The 19,108-nt window shown below is 34.0% G+C and overlaps 1 long non-coding RNA gene across 1 annotated transcript in view; it reads left to right on the top strand.

Moving 5' to 3' along the window:
- Positions 1-3,745, top strand: part of LOC123651658 — a 370,822-nt gene extending 367,077 nt beyond the window's left edge. The window contains exons 3-4 of the long non-coding RNA XR_006740519.1: positions 2,805-2,854; positions 3,694-3,745. This is a non-coding gene — a long non-coding RNA (uncharacterized LOC123651658). The remainder of the gene's footprint in view (positions 1-2,804; positions 2,855-3,693) is intronic.
- The last annotated feature ends 15,363 nt before the right edge of the window (positions 3,746-19,108 follow it).

The following is a 19,108-nucleotide window of genomic DNA, read 5'->3' on the forward strand; positions in this document are numbered from 1 at the left end:
ACAATAGTTTTATAAGACATGAAAAGAATGTCCTTTTTGTTCCACTGTCACCCTTCTTCATTTCCTATTTTCATTGGAAACAAGTTGCCCATTTCCCATATGCAACACTTTCAACTTTTTTTTTTATAAGTTCAAGTATCAATTGCATGCTTATCATTTTTTGATTTAAAAACACACACACACACACATTTAGACACACCTATTAATATTCTATAATATATGATAATTGGTTTTCTTTAATCTCCCCCCAGTACCCATCCATATACACCTATACATTCTGTCCACACTCCCCATTCTCATGTTAGAATTATAGCACAATTAAGTATTTAGTGTTGACAATTCCATGTTCATATAAACACTATTCCCAAGTAAGTCATGTAATACACCATGACAACTTTTCATTTATTGAAGAACTCCTTGTTTCCTTGAATTTGATTAGTTTATTTCTTTTTTTAGTTAGTTTTTTTTGTGTGTGTGGGTTCATCTAGTTTGACCTCAAATTCTCTCCTCATAGGTTAAATCTCCATAAATGCAATCAAGCATATTGCATCATAAAGTTTAGTATCAGGGACATCACAACTAGAAATTCTGACTATTTTAATCTAAGCTAATTGGCTTTAATGGGTGTACATAACTACATTTCTGAGGTCATCCTTCACCATCCTGGGGAGTCTTTCATATCTCCATGAAGTCAGGTTTACATGAATTTTAATTGATCATAAGTCTTGGTAAAGAACATTCTCCTAAAGCTTCCTAAAAGTGAGTACATAAGAGGTTAGCATTCTAACATCTAACATATCTGAAACTGTTTTCATTTAACCCTTGCACTTAATTAATAGTTTCTCTGGATATTGCATTCCAGGTGATATGGCAGATTGCATTTTCCAAAAATAGCTAAAGCAATATCTTCCATTTCACATACTCTTAGAATATGGCATAGACACTCCTCTTGTAGAAAGGTGAGGCCTCTGTTCTTTGCCCTTCAATCTGGACAGACTTATGACTTTGATGGTAGTGATATTATATAACCTTCAAAACTAGGGTACACATGGTTATACACATTTTTTTGTTTTGTTTGTTTCTTTGTTTAGGGGGACACTTGGTTCTTTGAACCCAGTTATCAAGCATGAGAATATAGAAACCATCTTTATGGATAGAAATTGATAGCCAGCATCAACTCACCAACCATGTGGGTTAGATCACCTGGAACTGGGTTCTTCAAATAGTCAAGCAACACGCTTAATTATCTAGAGCTTACCCTGATGACCTTATCTAAATTGTAGATTTGTGACCAAAATACATGATTTGAGGGTTTGGAATGGTTTGATATAGCATAAAACATAAATCAATAGTTGGGAGAAAAATTCCCTAGGAATTTGGAAGGTGTCATTCCTATATTTTGGCTCCCCATGTTGCTGTGACAAGCAAGACATTCTGATATATGATAAACTTAATATAATATTTGATACTTTTTTGGAGGTTTGGGGGTTTTACTCTTTAGTACAATGCAGACATTTCACAACATTGAGGCCTGATACATCTTTTTTCACTTACTATGCCCACTCAAGGGGCCCCTTAATTATGATAAATGATCTTGCATTAGTTCTTTGATGCTTTCTTCTCTCACCTCTATCCTTTCTTTCCAGGTGTCTATATAAACATTGAATTTCCTAGACTAATTCCAGAAATTTCCTATTCTCTCTGTTATTATATTATTATGTTTCTCTTTTTCTATCTTTCATGTTTTGGTCTATTTTATGAGATATTTTCAATGCTTGTCAACCATTCTCTTAAGATTTTATTTTATTTTTTGTAGTATATTTTGGATTCTTCATTATTTTCCCTTTTTTCTCTGAGTTTTAATAGTGTTCTTTTCATAAATATATCTTTACTTACATCTAAGATGATAAATGGTTTTTAAAATTTCCTTTTTGTTCTTCTATGTCTTTTTTAAGTCTTCTTGGGAATTGGGCCTAGAAAAACAAACACATGTATAAATATACTAATTTTTCTATGGTATCTATTGACTAAAAAACAACAAACACATAAAAAAAAAAAGAGGTGATGTATAGTCTCATATTCCACATGTGGAAATCTTCCAGCGCCATGGTCAAAATTAAGTAAAAGTAATTACTCTTACTGTTTTTCTTTTCTTTTTTTTTTTTTAACCCTTTTAATCCATCACTAAATGCTGTTGGTCATTGTATGTACACTTTTTAAAATATGTGTTTATTGATTTTTTTTTTTAGAGAGGAAGAGGAGGGATAAAGAGATGGAATCATCAAGGAGAGAGAAAAACATCGACAGGCTGCTTCCTGCATACCCTACTGGTGATCTAGCTTGTATAACCCAGGCATGTGCCTTGACCAGTAATTGAACCAGTGACCTCTTGGTTCATGGGTGGATGCTCAACCACTGAGCCACACCAGCTGGGCTGGATGTACATCTTCTAGTGTCAGTTACTTTTCTTCCACCCAGAATAAAATTATTTTAACCATGTGAAATAACTTCTCATTTTTTTCTTCCTGGTAGCCTGAGTGGATGCACTATCCTCCTCTTATAAGGTTTAGCTCAGTTCCAGTGATTAAGAAACAGATCTGAAGATGATTGTCAGGGTCAGAAATCTCACAGGTGATTCTATTGGCAAAGGCAGTCATATTTTTGTGGCTCCATCACTTAGCGGAGTGTCACATTAGGACAACATAAGAGTGCCTCTTATGTTGCATTAAGAACTTCAGTGGAACCTGTGGGTCTACTTCCCTTGTCCATTTGCTCTTCCTAATCTAGTTTTGTCTCCCTCACAGTGCTGATCAGGAGCATGCCTGAGAACTCTCAAGCTGGGCCAACAGAAACAGTAAGCAATTTCCCTATCTTCTTTAGACCTGCCAGTCCGTGATGGTGCCTTTCGCACAAATGCTGTGTCTGCCGAGTGGTGTTTGTGTTTAGGTGGGTGTTTATCCTGCTTTGCATTACAGCATAATATGTTTTGGTGTCAAGTGTATTTTAGAGATTAGTTAATCCAAAGACAACATTTTAAGGGGTAAAGTCCAGAGAGACATCATGTGACTTGCTGCAAATCACAAAGTCAGGGACAAATCTAGACTTTAAGTTTGGGATTTCTGATTCATATTCCAGGTCAATATAGGTCAATAATATCGTACTAACCTTCATGTCGTAGAAATGTAGGCTTTAAGATAAATAGTTGCTTGTTTATCTACAAAAAGTCAATCTAAAAATAATTAAAATTATATACTCTTAGATTTGTTTTACTTTTTTAGGGTGTAAGATAATTTTTCTGGTAACATTGCCTACAATACATTAGATGACATGTTTGGCTGAGTTATTTTTCTCTTAACTTGTGTGTCCTTGGTTTTCAAGTATTCATTATCTTTTCAATGTCCCTATGTCCAAGGCAATTTTATAACACATGCTTTGTAAATTCTTCTTGTTTCCCCTGTAACAATTTTCAGTGTCCTCATTACTTACAGAGTAGAAAAAAATAGTCACACTTCAGAGTTATCCTCAAAGATCATTCCTTGGGGCTTCGCCTGCTATAAATTACAATGTTCTTTTTATTTGGTATACAACTTTAAATGCATACCTTCCAAGAACAAATTGTAGGGGGTCTTCTCTGATTAGCTGCTCTCAGAAACACTATCAGAATTGTTCCTGAGCATTATCCTTCTTTGGTAGTCCCCAAAGATTGCAGAAAATCATTGCATACCAGCCACTTCCATTATACATCTTTCATCTAACCAGTACAAGGTAAGCATGGATATACTTTGTCTTGTTTTAATTCTCAAAAATGCCTTTTAAACTCCTTTAACACTAATCTTTCACTGTACTCACATGAAAAAGGAATACATAAAGCTAATCTAAGTGTTATATACTCTTTGCACAGTATACATGATCAAAATTAAGCTATAGTATTCACAGCAAATCTATTCTGTTTGCTTTTATTTTGAGTTATATAGGGCATAGCAAAGGATGGCATGGGTGTTATTTCTCTCATTCTCTGAACCAGGGAAGACATTACATAATGAATCACAGAATGCTCAAATCTTTCTTTGCCTCTAGGTAGTCACTACCCAACAATCATATATGAATTATCTATGTAAATTGGAAACTATAGAGTTAATCTACATTTCATTTATTCTATTGATATATATCCTGAAAAAAAACCACAAACATGAAATTCCAAGCATAAACTAGGAGGTGATTAAAATTATGATATAATGTTGTTGTTGTTTTTTCCTTTCTTTTGCCTATTGAAATAATGTTTTCTAGTTTACAGAAACTTCCCAGGAAGTTCCCTTCCATTAGTGTAAAAAGACAACCAACCAACCAAAAAATACCTTTTAGAACCTTAATATTCTCTGTGGTAAAATGGAAGAGTGAACTGGGTTATTGTTTCAGTTGTAAATCCCCACAGTCTATACTATGTGTCTAAGTGCTTTAGCTAAAAGAACACATCCAAATAGTCACTGAAAATTATCATTTAACTTGGAGAGACACTGCTAATTAAAAATTTCCCAAAAATAAATGATTCTAAAAATATTGTGTATTTATAAAGTAATAAAACATTATTTTAAGTTATATAATTATATTTATAAATGACAATTAAGTAGAATTAGTGCACAATCCATATTTCTATCAATGGCCATCCTGTGACATGTTAGTGAATGTGATTTATTCACTCAAAAAACATCAACTTAAACAAACAAAAATAGCAACAACAAAAAAAGCACACACAAAAAAACAACAACTCACTAAACAAAACAAACCAAACCAAACCAAACAAAATTTCTGACTGAATAGGTCTAGCGTAAGGAAAATCTTTGAGTATTAGAGTCAGGCTGTGATGACATTCTTTTTGAAATTATGCTTTTAATTTTCCCCACCACGGATAATCCTTCTTTGCTCTTATTTGACCAGCAGTGAAGGAGATGTATTTTAGTTTGAAGAAAATGGAGACCATCATCCACTGAAGTCTATAAATCTCAATTTGTAGAGAATCTGTCATGTTGAGGAGAGGAAGAGATTAAGTTGACCTTCCCCAGCAGTTTCTTAGAAAGGGAAAAAATAATAAAATAACCACCTCAGAGTCACTACTGCATAATACCCCAGGAAGTCCAACACTATTATAAATTCAAAAGGAGAGAAAGTGAGATGAGTAAACTACCCAGCCCCAGGGCAGAATTTTACTTTAGAAAGATCCTAGCCAGCCCTCTGATGGGCTGGGCTTTAGGCCAGCTTCAATGACAATCAAATGAGCATGAAAGATAACTGAGCTAAGTAAAATGAATGAGAATAAGTTTTCTCCTAAAGATACAGTTTAAATACACATCACCTATGAAATGGTCATGTTTCTGTGTAATTTTTTAATACAGTTTTACCAGTTTTATAGTAAATATTGGTGCTTTCTTTTTTGTTAATTTTTATTTATTTTATTGGGGTGTCACTGGTTAATAAAATTACATAGGTTTCAGGTGTACAATTCTAATATATATCATCTGTATATTGTATTGTGTGTTTGTCTCCCAAGGAAAATCTCCTTCCATCACCATTTATCCACCCTTTATACTCTTCTATTTCCCCCAAACCCCCTTCCCCTCTGGTAATCATCCTACTATTGCATGTCTATGAGAATTTTTTTCTTTGCTTAATCTTTTCACCTTTTTCACCCAGCCCCTCAACCCCTTTTCCCTCTGACAGTTGTCAGTCTGTTCCCTGTGTCTACGAGTCTGTTTCTATTGTGTTTGTTAGTCTATTTTGTTAATTGTATACCACAAATAAGTGAAATCATATGGTATTTGTCTTTCTCTGACTGGCTTATTTCACTTAGCATAATACTCTTGAGATCCATCCATGCTGTTGAAAAAGGCAAGATTTCCTTCCTTTTTATGGCTGAGTAGCATTCCATTGTGTAAATGTATTACAGCTTTTATATCCACTCATCTACTGATGGGCGCTTAGGCTGCTTCAAATCTTGGCTATTGTAAATAACACTGCAACAAACATAAGGGTGCATATATTCTTTCAAAATAGTTTTGTTTGTTTGCTTGTTTGTTTGGATATGTTTACAGAAGTGGAATTGCTGTGTCATAAGGCCATTTAATTTTTAATTTTTTTGAGGTAATTCCTTACTGCTTTCTATAGTCGCTGCACCAATCTGCATTCCTACCAAGAGTTCATGAGGGTTTCCTTTTCTCTCCAACAGTTATTGTGTGTTGATTTATAAATGATAGCTATTCTGACAGGTGTGAGATGACAACTCATTATGGTTTTAATTTGCATTTATCTGATGATTAAGTTGAGCATCTTTTTCTATGTATGTTGGCCATTTGTATGTTCTCTTTGGATAAGTTTATATTCAGGTTATTTGCCCATTTTTAACTTGGATTCTTTTTTTCTGCTGAGAGATATAAGTTCTTTTTAGTTATAGATAGTTTTATGATGCACACATAGCTAAAATTTTTACTCTTGCCATTAGGAAGTCTTTAATTACTAATGGTGGATACATAAGGTGTGACAGTCTTCAGGGATATTTTTTTTTTTTGAGACTCTAAAGAAATTTCTGAATACAATTAGAGGAGTATAAAAAATTACAAGCAATTGGTTGAATAGCTTTACATTCGTTTGCAAGTTACTCACTGCTGGTATGAAAGGCGGCCCTATGTGAACACAGTTGTTACAAAATGCCTTTGTGCCAAGTGCAAAATTTGTCTTCCTCTAATGTTAGTCTATTCATTGTCTTCTCTTAAAAGATCTCAGAGATCTTCAGGGCTACTACTAGTGTTCCACTTCTCCTTGTGGGAATATAAATTCTTTATGCTGTTTGGCTTGCTTTGGCCAATGTAATGTGTTGCAGGAAGCAAGCACAAGGGAGGTGTTTATGTCTGGGCCAAAGCTTTGGTGATCCAGTATTGGTAAGCCACGCTCCTTTCTCTGTGCCATGGTAACACAATAGATGTGGATATTCTGTCAGTCTTAGTCCCTGAATGAGTGCGGCATGGGGCAGAGCTGCTGCCAATCTAAGGGACTAAGATAATAAGAGTGAGAAATACATGTTTGTTGGTTTAAATCACTCAGATTCCAGGATTGTTTGCTCCTGCAAAATCATGTAGCCCGTATTGATGGGTATCTAGGCTTTCTCCAGCATTTAGAAGAGGACCAGAATTATATGATGAAAACTAATGACAACCTGCCTGAAAAGAATAGTTGATTAAAAAGCACTTTAAGATAACCCTCTTCTCATTATTCTACAGTCAGATAAGTGCAGATCATGAGCTGTCATTTACTTTCAGTGTGACTTACTCAAGTAATTTAAACACTTTGGCCTCAGTTTTCTCACCGGCAAAAAAAAAAAAAAAAGGGTTTTAAATAAAAATTAAATGAATATTTGAACTAAATTTTGATAGTGTTCCTTACATATCATGGTGTTCTGTTAAATGTCTATCTGTGTGTTTTTTTTTCCTGAGGAAGAAAGCCATAATGTGTAGGGGTTGCCAATTTCTTTGGTGTAAATACTCCCAATGTGGACATTTTTATGCTGTTGACATAACATCACTGAGGATGTTGTTAGAAAGAGTTGCTGGTAATCAACTTTCACAAATCAGAAAAGGGTGACTCTAGCATATCATGCTGCATCATCATTACTGTTATGATCCTGGCAAATGAGATGCCTACTAAACCTTCATGAATCATTCTAATTCCTACCCTCCTCACCCTTTCCTAAGGTTTTAAAATTTATTATCTGTGCTGTTCATTGGACATTTAACTGCATCTTTATCTTAGACATGCTTTATATTAATATATTTTTATTTTTACTTTATAATTTATATTGTAATTTTTGGATATCTGTGTCTTATTTTTCAAACTAGAGTATAAGTTTTATGAGAGGTAGTTTTAGTTTTGTGACTCTCAGTGTCTTACACAGCTTATTCATTTTTGTAGATGCCTGTTCAATAGTTTTTCAATCTATAAATAATGTTTAAACATTTTCCACAAATTCCTGTTGAATAAATTCAGTTTCATATTTTTATTTACTTCCATAGCTGACAAACAATAAGTCTAAGTGGCTATTTTGCTTGTAAGATGCTATTCCAAATGACACGCCAGTTTTTTCTGCAGTTATTTTAAATTACAGATTTCAAATACAATAACAGCTAACAGGAGAAGAGGTTGAGAAAAAGGAATATTTGAGAAAGTTTTATATTAAGATAGTTTTTCAGGAGAAATCAGTTCATAATGTAGTCTACTTCCAAAATAAGTGATCAGCTTGTAAAACACTGACAGTGCTGCAGATGTAAAGAATACTTTGGCATTTTATTGTTTACAGGTCCAATCTGATTCCAAATATGCTTCAAACAGCTGTTAAAGAATTTTTAGTTCATTTTTTATTTTAAGAAAGGAAATATTAATATTACTCTAAAAAGTTAATAAATAATATTAATTATTTCATATTCACATTATGCTAGTGACATTCATTGCAGAGCATAGTATTAACATCTGAATCATTGAGAAAAACAAAAAGCAATTTTTGATTCAGAATACAAAATTGAAGGAATGTATATGTGTGTATATGTGTTTATTCCCTGTTACTCTAATATCCTGCATCAAGAGATAGGCCAGTTTTCATCAAAATGAGCTAGTTTTATGGGAAATCTGTGCACTTCAGCCTCCTTACCCAAATTAGAGTAATTTAGATAGAAATAAATTACAGTGGTGCTTCTCTCAGGCTTCTAAGCATGTGCCAAAAAATGTTCATTAGCTTTCCCCAGAGAACACTAAGAACAACTGTGTTTGGATGGGGCAAATAGCCACAGCATCAGCACAAGTAACATCCTATAAAATGAAAGACTAATATGCTAAGTATCTGGTCGTCTGGTAGGCCGTTCAACCAATCAAAGTGTAATATGCTAATGATATACTAAGGCCAACCAAACACTCACTATGACATGTATTGATCACCAAGAGAAAGACAGTCTTCTGGTCAACCAGTCGCAATGATGCGAACTGACCATCAGGGGGCGGACACTCTCATCAATAGGTTAGTTTGCTGCTGAGGTCCAGCCAATTCTGAGTGAGATGGGCTAGACACAGTCTGGAGCCCTCCTGCAGTCCATCCCTGGTTGGCTGGTTGGCCAACCTCCCATATCCCTCCATGGCCTGATCATGCACCAGTGGGGTCCCTTGGCTTGGCCTGCACCTCTCGTAATCTGGGACCCCTCAGAGGATATTAGAGAACCAGGTTCATTCTGATCCTGCAGGCCAGGCCTAGGGACCTCAATGGTGTACAAATTCATGCATCGGGCCTCTAATTAATCAATAAGAGTACTCGTATTGTCAATACCAAGAAAACTAAGAAAACATAAATTATTTTATTTACATAAGGATGCTCTAAAAAGTTAATAAATAATGTTTCCCTCTAATGGCTCTGTTCATATTGAATTTGTGCTTGTGTGTAATTGTTTCTCAAAAATAAAGAAAAAATAAAACACCAGAAATATTGTATCTAGGAAGTAGGTTGAGATCTGCCTAGGGTGAGTAAATTCTAAGCTACATGATATTTCTTAGTGCTGTATATCATCTTTAAAAAGATTAAAAAAATAATTGGAAAAATAATAAAAGGTATGTTCATTTTTTTTAAGAAAAGAGTTCCTCCTAGGAAGAAGGAGAGGTTAATAGGTCCTTTGCTATTGGGAATTCATGCTCTGATTCCAAACAGAAACTTTGAGAGGTAGACAATTATTAGAAATCTGTTGTTAGCCTTATTGAATATATTTGTTCCCAAAGGATGGTATAGAAGTTGAGAGACAGACATATGAGGGAATCATTTGAATGGGAAAATGGCAGTCTTGATGATAACCAGAAGAGAATACCTGTTGTATAATTCCTTGGGAATTTTCTGTAAGGCACACCTGAAACTTTGATAATGAATATCTCTGAGAAGTAATGTGGAACTCACTGTTTATTGGAAAAATATAGCACATGGTTTTCTCAAACCAAGTTCATGTATTAGTTCTAAATTTAAAAAAATCAAGAGTGAAGAATTCCTCATACCATATGTTTACATATTATTTAATAATCATGTTTATATGTTACATATAAATATGCATATTTCAAATTTTTAAAAATCTTTGTTGTTGAAAGTATTATTTATGTCTTCCTTTCCCCCCCATTAACCTCTTCCAGCCTAGTCCCATCCCCTAACCCCAGATCCTCATCACTCCATTGTCTGTGTCCATGAGTTATGCATATATGCATATGAGTTCATTGGTTGGTCTCTTCTCATCCACCCTCCCCTGCTTTTCATCTGAGGTTCTGCATCATACTTCTATGTCTCTGGGCATATTTTTTATCATCAGATCATCAGTTAATTTAGTTTGGTAGATTCCAAATATGAGTGAGATCATGTAGTGTGTATCTTTCTCTGACTGGCTTATTTCGCTCAGCATAATACTTTCCATGTCCATCCATGCTGTTACAAAAGGAAGGGTTCTTTCTTTTTATTGCTACAGAGTATTCCATTATGTAAATGTACCATGGGTTTTTTTTATCCACTCATCTGCTGATGGGCACTCAGGCTGTTCTCACATCTTAGCTATTGTAAACTGTGCTGCTATGAACATAGGGGTGCATATATTCTTTCTGATGAGTGTTTTGGGTTTTATAGGATATATTGTTAGAAGTGGGATGACTGGGTCAAATGAGAGTTCCATTTTTAATTTTTTGAGGAAACTCCATGCTGTTTTCCACAGTGGCTGCACCAGTCTGCATTCCACCAACAGTGTATTGGGTTCCTTTTTTTCCTCCACAACCTTGCCAAGAGTTGTCTTTGGTGATTTGTTGATGATAGCCATTTTGACAGATGTGAGGTGATATCTCATTGTTCTTTTCATCTGCATTTTTAGGATGATTAGTGACTTTGAGCATACGTATTTTCATGTCTCTTGGTCTTCTGTATAAACTACTTTGGAGAAATGTCTATATATGTCCTTTGCCCATTTTTTAATTGGATTGTTTGTCTTCCTTTTGTTAAATTGTATGAATTCTCTATATATTTTGGAGATTAACACCTTATTAGATGTGTCATTGGCAAATATGTTCTCCCATATAGTGGGCTCTCTTGTTATTTTTTTTTTTATTTTTTTTTTTTTCTGTATGGAAGCTTTTTATTTTAATATAGTCCCTTTTGCTTATTTTCTCCTTAGTTCCCATTTTCCTAGGAGCTGTATTGGTAAACATATTGCTATGAGAAATGTCTGAAATTTTGGTATCTATGGTTTCTTCTAGGATTTTTAGGGTTTTATGTTTTACATTTAAGTCTTTTATCCATATATCAAAGTTTTAATATTTAAAAGTTAATCCTTATTAAAGGTTTATATTACATTATCACACTATAAATCTGAATTATGTATTAATTGTTGATTTTTAAAAATGTCTGCCATAGAAAGAAACTTTTATTAAATGAAGGGCATATCAAGAGCTTAATAATAGACAAATGGTCTATTATGTAATATCACTGGAAAGCTATTACAAAGAAGTATATTGATATTAATTAGTCTTAAATTTTTCTGTATATCTTCATCTCTATCTCTATCATTATCTCTAGCTCAAGCTCTAACTCTTTCTCTACCTACATAATATAATACTCTTTAAAACGCCTACTTTTAGTTTTCTGATCTACTTTAACTCTCTCTTTAGAATTCAATAGGCACAGAAAAAAATATTTTCATAGACACTACTGAATCTTAAATCCATTTCCAGTCAAAATGGGCTAATCATTATTCTTCTCTTGAACAGAGGCAAGTAACCTGACCATGATTTCTGAAATTGGAGCTAGAATAGATAGAAATTTAAATACAACTCTACACATGAGTGACTTCTCAACGAGTTCATTTTGTTTTGGAGATGCAAATATTCTATCTACCCAAGATGTTCAATAAAAGAATTTCCCAAAGTGTTTTTCAAAAGATTTTATTTACCAAACATAAATAAGTCATGTTTAAAGATAAAATAAAATTAAACATATTTTAAAAAACACAATAACAATAATCAGGATTTTAGTTGGATTGATATTCCCGTCATACTAAGAATTCTTTTAAACACCTAAGCAAATATCAGACACTATTTTCCTAAAAAATAATCTGAGTAGCAATGATTATTAAATTAATAGTGGTGTTGTTGTTTTTTGTTTGTTTTGTTTTTTCTTAACTGTACTATTTCCTTTGCTTGGTTAGTTCAATAGTTTCTGAACATTATAAAATAGTTTAAAGGTTATTTGAAGAAAATAATGAATCTCCATCATTTGAGCAAGTTTTTTCTGCTAATTTTCTTAGGAGTAGACTGATAGCAGGTGATGAATAACTAAATGATTAAATGAAATCTCTATATAGAAACTTCAACACATATGTATTTGATTGGCGCATAGTGAAATGGTCTTTTGCAAAGTGTGATTCATGAATCACTAGTAAAATTTATAAAATATGTGGATCTTCAGGCTCCACCCAAGTTCTAGTAAACAGAATCTCAGGAGTTGGGTTTGGAATCTACATTTTTAGCAAGGTCTCAGGTAGCTCTTGTGTATATTAAAGTAGTCAATCTGTTGAATTTGGCAGTACTTTCCAAATTTAGCAAAACTCTACTCATATTTGCTCTAGCCATGTTCCTTTGAGGACAAGATTCTTTTACTTGGGCTTAGACTCCATTTTACTGTGTAGCCAAAACATAAAGTCATGGTGTAGAGAGGGTGTGATTCCCTCTTAGGCATAATCACAGGCTTGTGCATCTGTGTGGGCTCTTGCCGGCTGCCTCATTTTCTGTGGGAGGAAAAAAAATCTAAAAGCCAGGACTCTGATGCAAGCCTGACAAGTCAATGCAAGCATCTAGTACACTGAGCTCTTTTTAAATGTTCTTAAATTTTAAATGCTCTCTATTTTTCTTCAGTGAAAATAATAAAGTGCCTTTGAATAAATAGTTCTCTCTGTTTGAGAAAGTTGTGTGTTTATCTCAGTGTGGCCAATCAATGAATTTCAAAAGATTTATTGTTTTTTTACTTTTATAGGGGCAATCAAAGGCTAAATTCTAAAGGATTTGGAAATGTCAACTTGTTATACAAACTGGGTTGGCCCCAGGACCTGAGATCAGAACTATAACTCACTATGTTTACAAATTATATCATTTGGTCTAGTGTGCTAAGTGTAAATTCACCGATAATTATAGTAGAGAATGAATTACAGTCAGCCTCTTTCCTTTTTCCCCCTGGTGTCTAAACTGTTATGACATATGGATTCTTCATCAGCCCTCAAAGCACACACAGGGCTTCCTTACAAGCTGGTCTTGAAATCAATAGGCAGCTAGGATTTCAGATGAAATATGAATTACTATACACTTTTTAGAAGGGAGACCAAATGGTTTCTCTATATGAATCCCCTGTTAATCTAGGCACATGTAAACACATCTATAATCTTTAATGGAAAGGATAAAAATACTACATTCTCTTAGGTAACTTGCACATTTAAAAATTACTATTTTCTTTAGACTGTTTTCCCTGTTGTTCTCAACCAATCTCTCCTTTTGTGCTTATGAAGACAGGACTGAGGACAGAATGGTGACACTTTGTTTCTCTCTCAAACTCCTCTTTTCTAATCTTTCTCCACCTCTACCTTTTGTTTTTTATCTTCCCCACTTCTCTTCCCAATACTTTGGCTTCCAAAGCCTTGGTATCTTTGGAAGGAAAGAGAAAGAGAGAGAGAGAGAGAGAGAGAGAGAGAGAGAGAGAGAGAGAGAGAGAGAGAGAGAGAGAGAGAGGAAAAACATCACTATAAAAGAAACACATTTGCCGGCACCGGTTTGGCTCAGTGGTAGAGTGTCGGCCTGCAGACTGAAAGGTCCCGGGTTCGATTCCAGTCTGGGGCATGTACCGTGGTTGCGGGCACATCCCCGGTAGGGGGTGTGCAAGAGGCAGCTGGTCGATGATTCTCTCTCATCGATGTTTCTAACTCTCTATCCCTCTCTCTTCCTCTCTGTGAAAAATCAATAAAATATATTTAAAAAAAAAAAGAAACACATTGATTGGCTGCCTCCCACAGATGCCCCAAATGGAGTGAGATAGCAAACCTGCAACCAGGTATATGTTCTTGTCTAAGAATTGTGCCCATGATTCTTAGGTATGTGGGCCAACAATCTAACTGCTGAGACCACTGGCCAGAGAAGCTATCTTTTTAATTTGGTCTGAACAATATGGTCTGACTTTAGGAATGTGCAAACAAGAGTAGCTTATGGGACTTCTGAACTAGTTGTTTGCCATGGCCAAGGTGCATATTCTATCAATAGTATAAATCCTCAACTGCTGAAAATTACTGTTGAATTTAGAGTCAAAGCAACTTTGGTCACTTGAACATAATAAAAAAATACCTATTATCTATGAATTGCCTAGAATATGTAGTAGCTGACCTGAGAATGAAACTGTGACCTACTGGTTCATAGATTGACAATCAACCACTGAGCCACACTGGTAGGGAAATTTTTAGAACATTGTATTTTCTTTGGGTTATATTGATATCGATCATGTATATGTATAAGTATCTTCATTTTTGGAAGGGTTAATAAAACTGTCAGAAAATAAGGAGCAAAGAATAATAGGAATAAATTAGATGATATAGTTTCTTCTAGTGAATATAATAGCTGACATGTTAGGAAGTACTAGTGCTTGTGGGTGTGTATTCCTCTGTGATATTTTGTTTTTCTGCCAATACATTCTTGAGAACTATCAGTTACCATTTTTCTGGGTAGTGGCCATTGACCTATAACCTAACATTGTGGGCGTGATTTTGTTAGAGATTGCAAATCTGGTAAAGAAGGAGGCCAACAGGATGGGGAACAAGAAAAAAATGAAAGTTAGAAGGCGAATGTTAAACATTTTAAGATAAAAATGACATAATTGTATAAATGTTCTTGAATAATAATATGGTTTTGATGTCTTTTATGTAATAATCAATAGTGAGAGAGTGAGGAAATAAGTTATTATAAGACACAGGTTTATCTTCCTCCAACTCCAAAATGCTGTGGACTAACTCATCAATTGACAAGACCGAGTAGAACCATCAAGGAAAAGTCAATAGTGAAGTCAGCTATTAGCAGAATCTAGGAAGTAAGATTTCCCAGAATACCTTTTATCTCTACTGAGGTCGTAAGATAAAGTATCTGTAGCAACCCTGGGGTAGTCTGATGGGTACAGAACAGCTCCTTCCAGGTGTTTCTCTGGGTCTTAAATTTATAGTCAGTTCTTAAGCACCCAACATTTGCCAAGGCCAAGAATTATTCCTTTCTTCTATGCAATTTGTCCTCTCTTCTATTTTATAATCTATTTTCTTTTTTTCAGGACCAATGGAGTCTTCATAATAGTTTGATAAAATGTATAAAAAACTATGATTTCTTTTTCTTATCCCAGAATACTACTATTGACTTTTTAGAGTCAAAGACATAGTATGGTAATTATCTTGCTTTATATCATCAGTGTAATACCAGGGGCTTCATCATATTTTATTGTGTTGTTTATTTATGTGATAGGTAATGCTGACATGTGTTTTTAAAATAATTTATCTCAAGGTTACCCACTGGTAAACTTTTTTTTTCAGGTCGATATTTTTTCTTATTTGATTATCAGCTTGGTTTTTTAAAATACCACAAATCTCCCAGAATTCAATATTGCTGTGTTAGTTTGACTTCCTTTTTTATCTATAGAAATAAAAAATGAGATAACAATGCTCTTTTAGTACATTCTATTAATATGCTGTTATTCTTTAAGCCTAGTATAATAAAAATATGGAAAGAGCTTCTTTGAAAAAAATCAATGAAAATATCAAGACAAGGCATAATGTCAAGTCAGTCCAATAATCAGACCACAGCTAATGGCTAAAAAAAATCCTGAGGTGGCAAAAATGAAGTTTTATGTCTGTGCAGGTTTCTAAACAAAGGGCTGACTTCAACCAAAGTGAAAATAATCTAGAATTTATTGTATACCTTTTCAGGTTTTTGGAAAGGTCATATAATTAACATTTTGCATTAACTCTACTTTGTACCTTGACCCTCAAAACACCAAAAATAGGTTTCAACCTATTTTAGTTGAAATTCAGTGATTATAAGTAAAAATTAACAGAAAGCTAGATAACACTGCAAGAAGGGAGAACTCTTTCTTTACATTGAGGGTATCAGAAGAGATAAGGACATTGAAAAAACAGCTAGACATTGAGGTGAGGACAAGATGGATGCTGAAGAGGCAAATTAACTTCAAAATTCTTAAATAGGAATTCTCAAAGACCCAGAGCTGTCGTGCTCTCGTGACAAAGATAGTCCTGACTATTGATTTTTATTAAATCGCCTTAAGCATTTGGCAGAGTTGGCTGCACAAATAAGTGGAGAAGATGCTTGTGTTAAAGAATCTAGATATAAAAAAATATAGGATGTCTCTAGAAATGTATACAGACATTTTGAATAATTATAAAGGCAGTGTTTATTAAATTACATTTCATTTTCAAAATTGGGCTATCAGTTCTTAAAGTGTGTATACATATTGAATATTTTGGATTCTGCTTATCATGATGATCCAAATTCCATCCCTATTGATCTCTCTCTGAAAGGCTGAGTTTCTGTGCATGGTAAGGGGCTATGAGTATAGAAGGAACAAAACACATAAGAGGATGATTAAAAATCCAATTAAATATTTCAAGTACCTACTACTTCAACATGTCTATGTTGGAAGAAGAAAGAAATATAAGGTTGAATATAATTTTTTATCAAATGAACATTTTTTTAACAAATGAATAGCCATTATGCAACATGAATTCTGTTAGCAGATAGATCAAATGATTAAAAAAATGAACAATTCCTTAATAAGTTTCAACTTGTATAAGTCTTCCCTAATTTCTATATTAGAGACAACTCCACAGAGTATATAATTTCCCATTTTCACATTATCTTAAATATTAGCATAAATGCCTCATCTTCTGCTCGTACTCAATAACACTTCCCACATATACTCTTTGTGTCTGAACCCATTTAAGACTTTCATCAAGGTTTCTTCTGAACTCTGAATCTATTTTATTATTGAAAGAGGGATAGGTGATGAATGAGATGGGTCAGGAGTACTAAAAGTATTCCCTTTCAGAATTTCCTCCATGTGGATTGCTGTTTCCTAGCCCTTCTGCCCCTGTCATTTTGTTGTTTTATTTTTAAGACTTAATTTTTTAGGGTAGTTTTAGATTTAAAACAAAATGGAGAGGGAAATACAGAACTTCCCTATGTACCCCATTCCCACTCATCCCCATATAAGTCTAGCCTCCCCCATTATCAATACACTAACAGAATGGTACTTTTATATTTTATTAAATAAAGAATGAACCTACACTGACACATCATAATCATTCAAAGTCTATACTTTACCTTAGGACTCACTGTTGATGTACTTTCTACAAGTTTCGACAAATGTATAATGACATATAACCATCATTATAACATCATACAGAATATTTTCACTGCCCTAAAAATTCTCTGCACTCCGCCTATTCATCTATCTTTGCTCTCCTAACTCCTGTCAATCACTACTCTTTTTATTGTCTCCATATTTTTCCCTTTCCAGAATGTCATATAAATGGAATCATATGTTATGTTGACTTTTCTTGTTGGCTTCTTTCACATAGTAATATATGCATTTAAATTACTTTTAGGTCTTACTTTCATGGCTTGATAGTTTTTTTTTTGTTTGTTTTGTTTTTTTTAGCACTGAATGATATTCCATTGTCTGAAAGTAGCACGGTTTATACATTCACCTATTGAAAGACATCTTGGTTGCTTCCATGTGTTTATTTATTTTTTTAATTGTATTTGACATACAATATGTATTAGTTTCAGGTGTATTAAATAGTGATTAGACAACAAGATAGTTATGTGCTTTGCAAAGTGTTCACCTGAGTAACTCTAGTATGTGTCTGATACCAATCATAATTGTTACAGAATTATTGACTATATTCCCTGTGCTATACTTACACCCCCATCCCCATGACTATTTTGATAACTGGCAATTTGTACTTCTTAATATATTTTACCTTCCAAAGTGGTTATACCCTTTTGCATTCCCACTGGTGATGTATGAGAATTCCAGCCAGCATTTGATGTTCTTGGTATTCTGGATTTGGGCCATTCTAATAGGCTTGTACTTGTATCTCATTGTTTTAACTGCTCCTGTCTTTACATAGACATATCCATCTACTACTTTGGATGTGGAAGAAGCTTCACAGAAGAGAGAGTATTCTGTGTCAGAGTCTGTCTTTAAGCATTTATAAAATAGAATCAGTATTATGCTTCCATATTCTAGCACACACAGTATACCACTTAGGTAATATATATATTTTTTTCTGACAGCTGCTTCATGTTACGGAGAAGGGAACTTTTTACCAGATGGAATATAGAAAACAATGTGCCTTATTTGATGTAACAGCTGAAGTATTGATTTTAGGGTCTAAATATGGCTAATTGATCAGCAGTTATTTAATAAATAATTATCCTATTTTTTAATTATTATGCCCTTCCCTCACTCCTTATAAACCTCTACTTTGGAGAGGATGACTCATCTATAAATGCAAGCTACCAATCAGTCACAGTCATATAGGGCAATGAAAATGCCTTGTAAATGTTACAGTGGTACAAAAATATCAACAAGATTATTAAATTCAAAAATGGGGCAGGGAACCAATACAAATTTTACTCTTATTAATGCGAGACCATTTCAGAGTCAATGCAAGACAAATGCTTCTATGTAATTGTTCTTTTCTAAATAATAGAATACAGGGTTGAAGATACCAGGTAACCAATTCAATTTAAACAAACAAACAAACAAACTAAAACTAAATAAAAAACAAGCTCCATGTACCAACATCAACAAGATCAAGGTGCCCAGAGCTTTGTTTTCCAGAAGATGATTTTGTGTCATTCTTTAGCCTCCACAACAAAGAAAACTGCCTTGCAGTTCTCTCTCAGCTGGTATCCATCCCTTATATTAAAGGGCTTCCAACCCAATTAAAATTAAGGTTTATTTGAGAATGTG

The sequence above is a fragment of the Pipistrellus kuhlii genome, unplaced genomic scaffold, assembly GCF_014108245.1.
Source record: "Pipistrellus kuhlii isolate mPipKuh1 unplaced genomic scaffold, mPipKuh1.p scaffold_m20_p_7, whole genome shotgun sequence".
NCBI lineage: Eukaryota > Metazoa > Chordata > Mammalia > Chiroptera > Vespertilionidae > Pipistrellus > Pipistrellus kuhlii.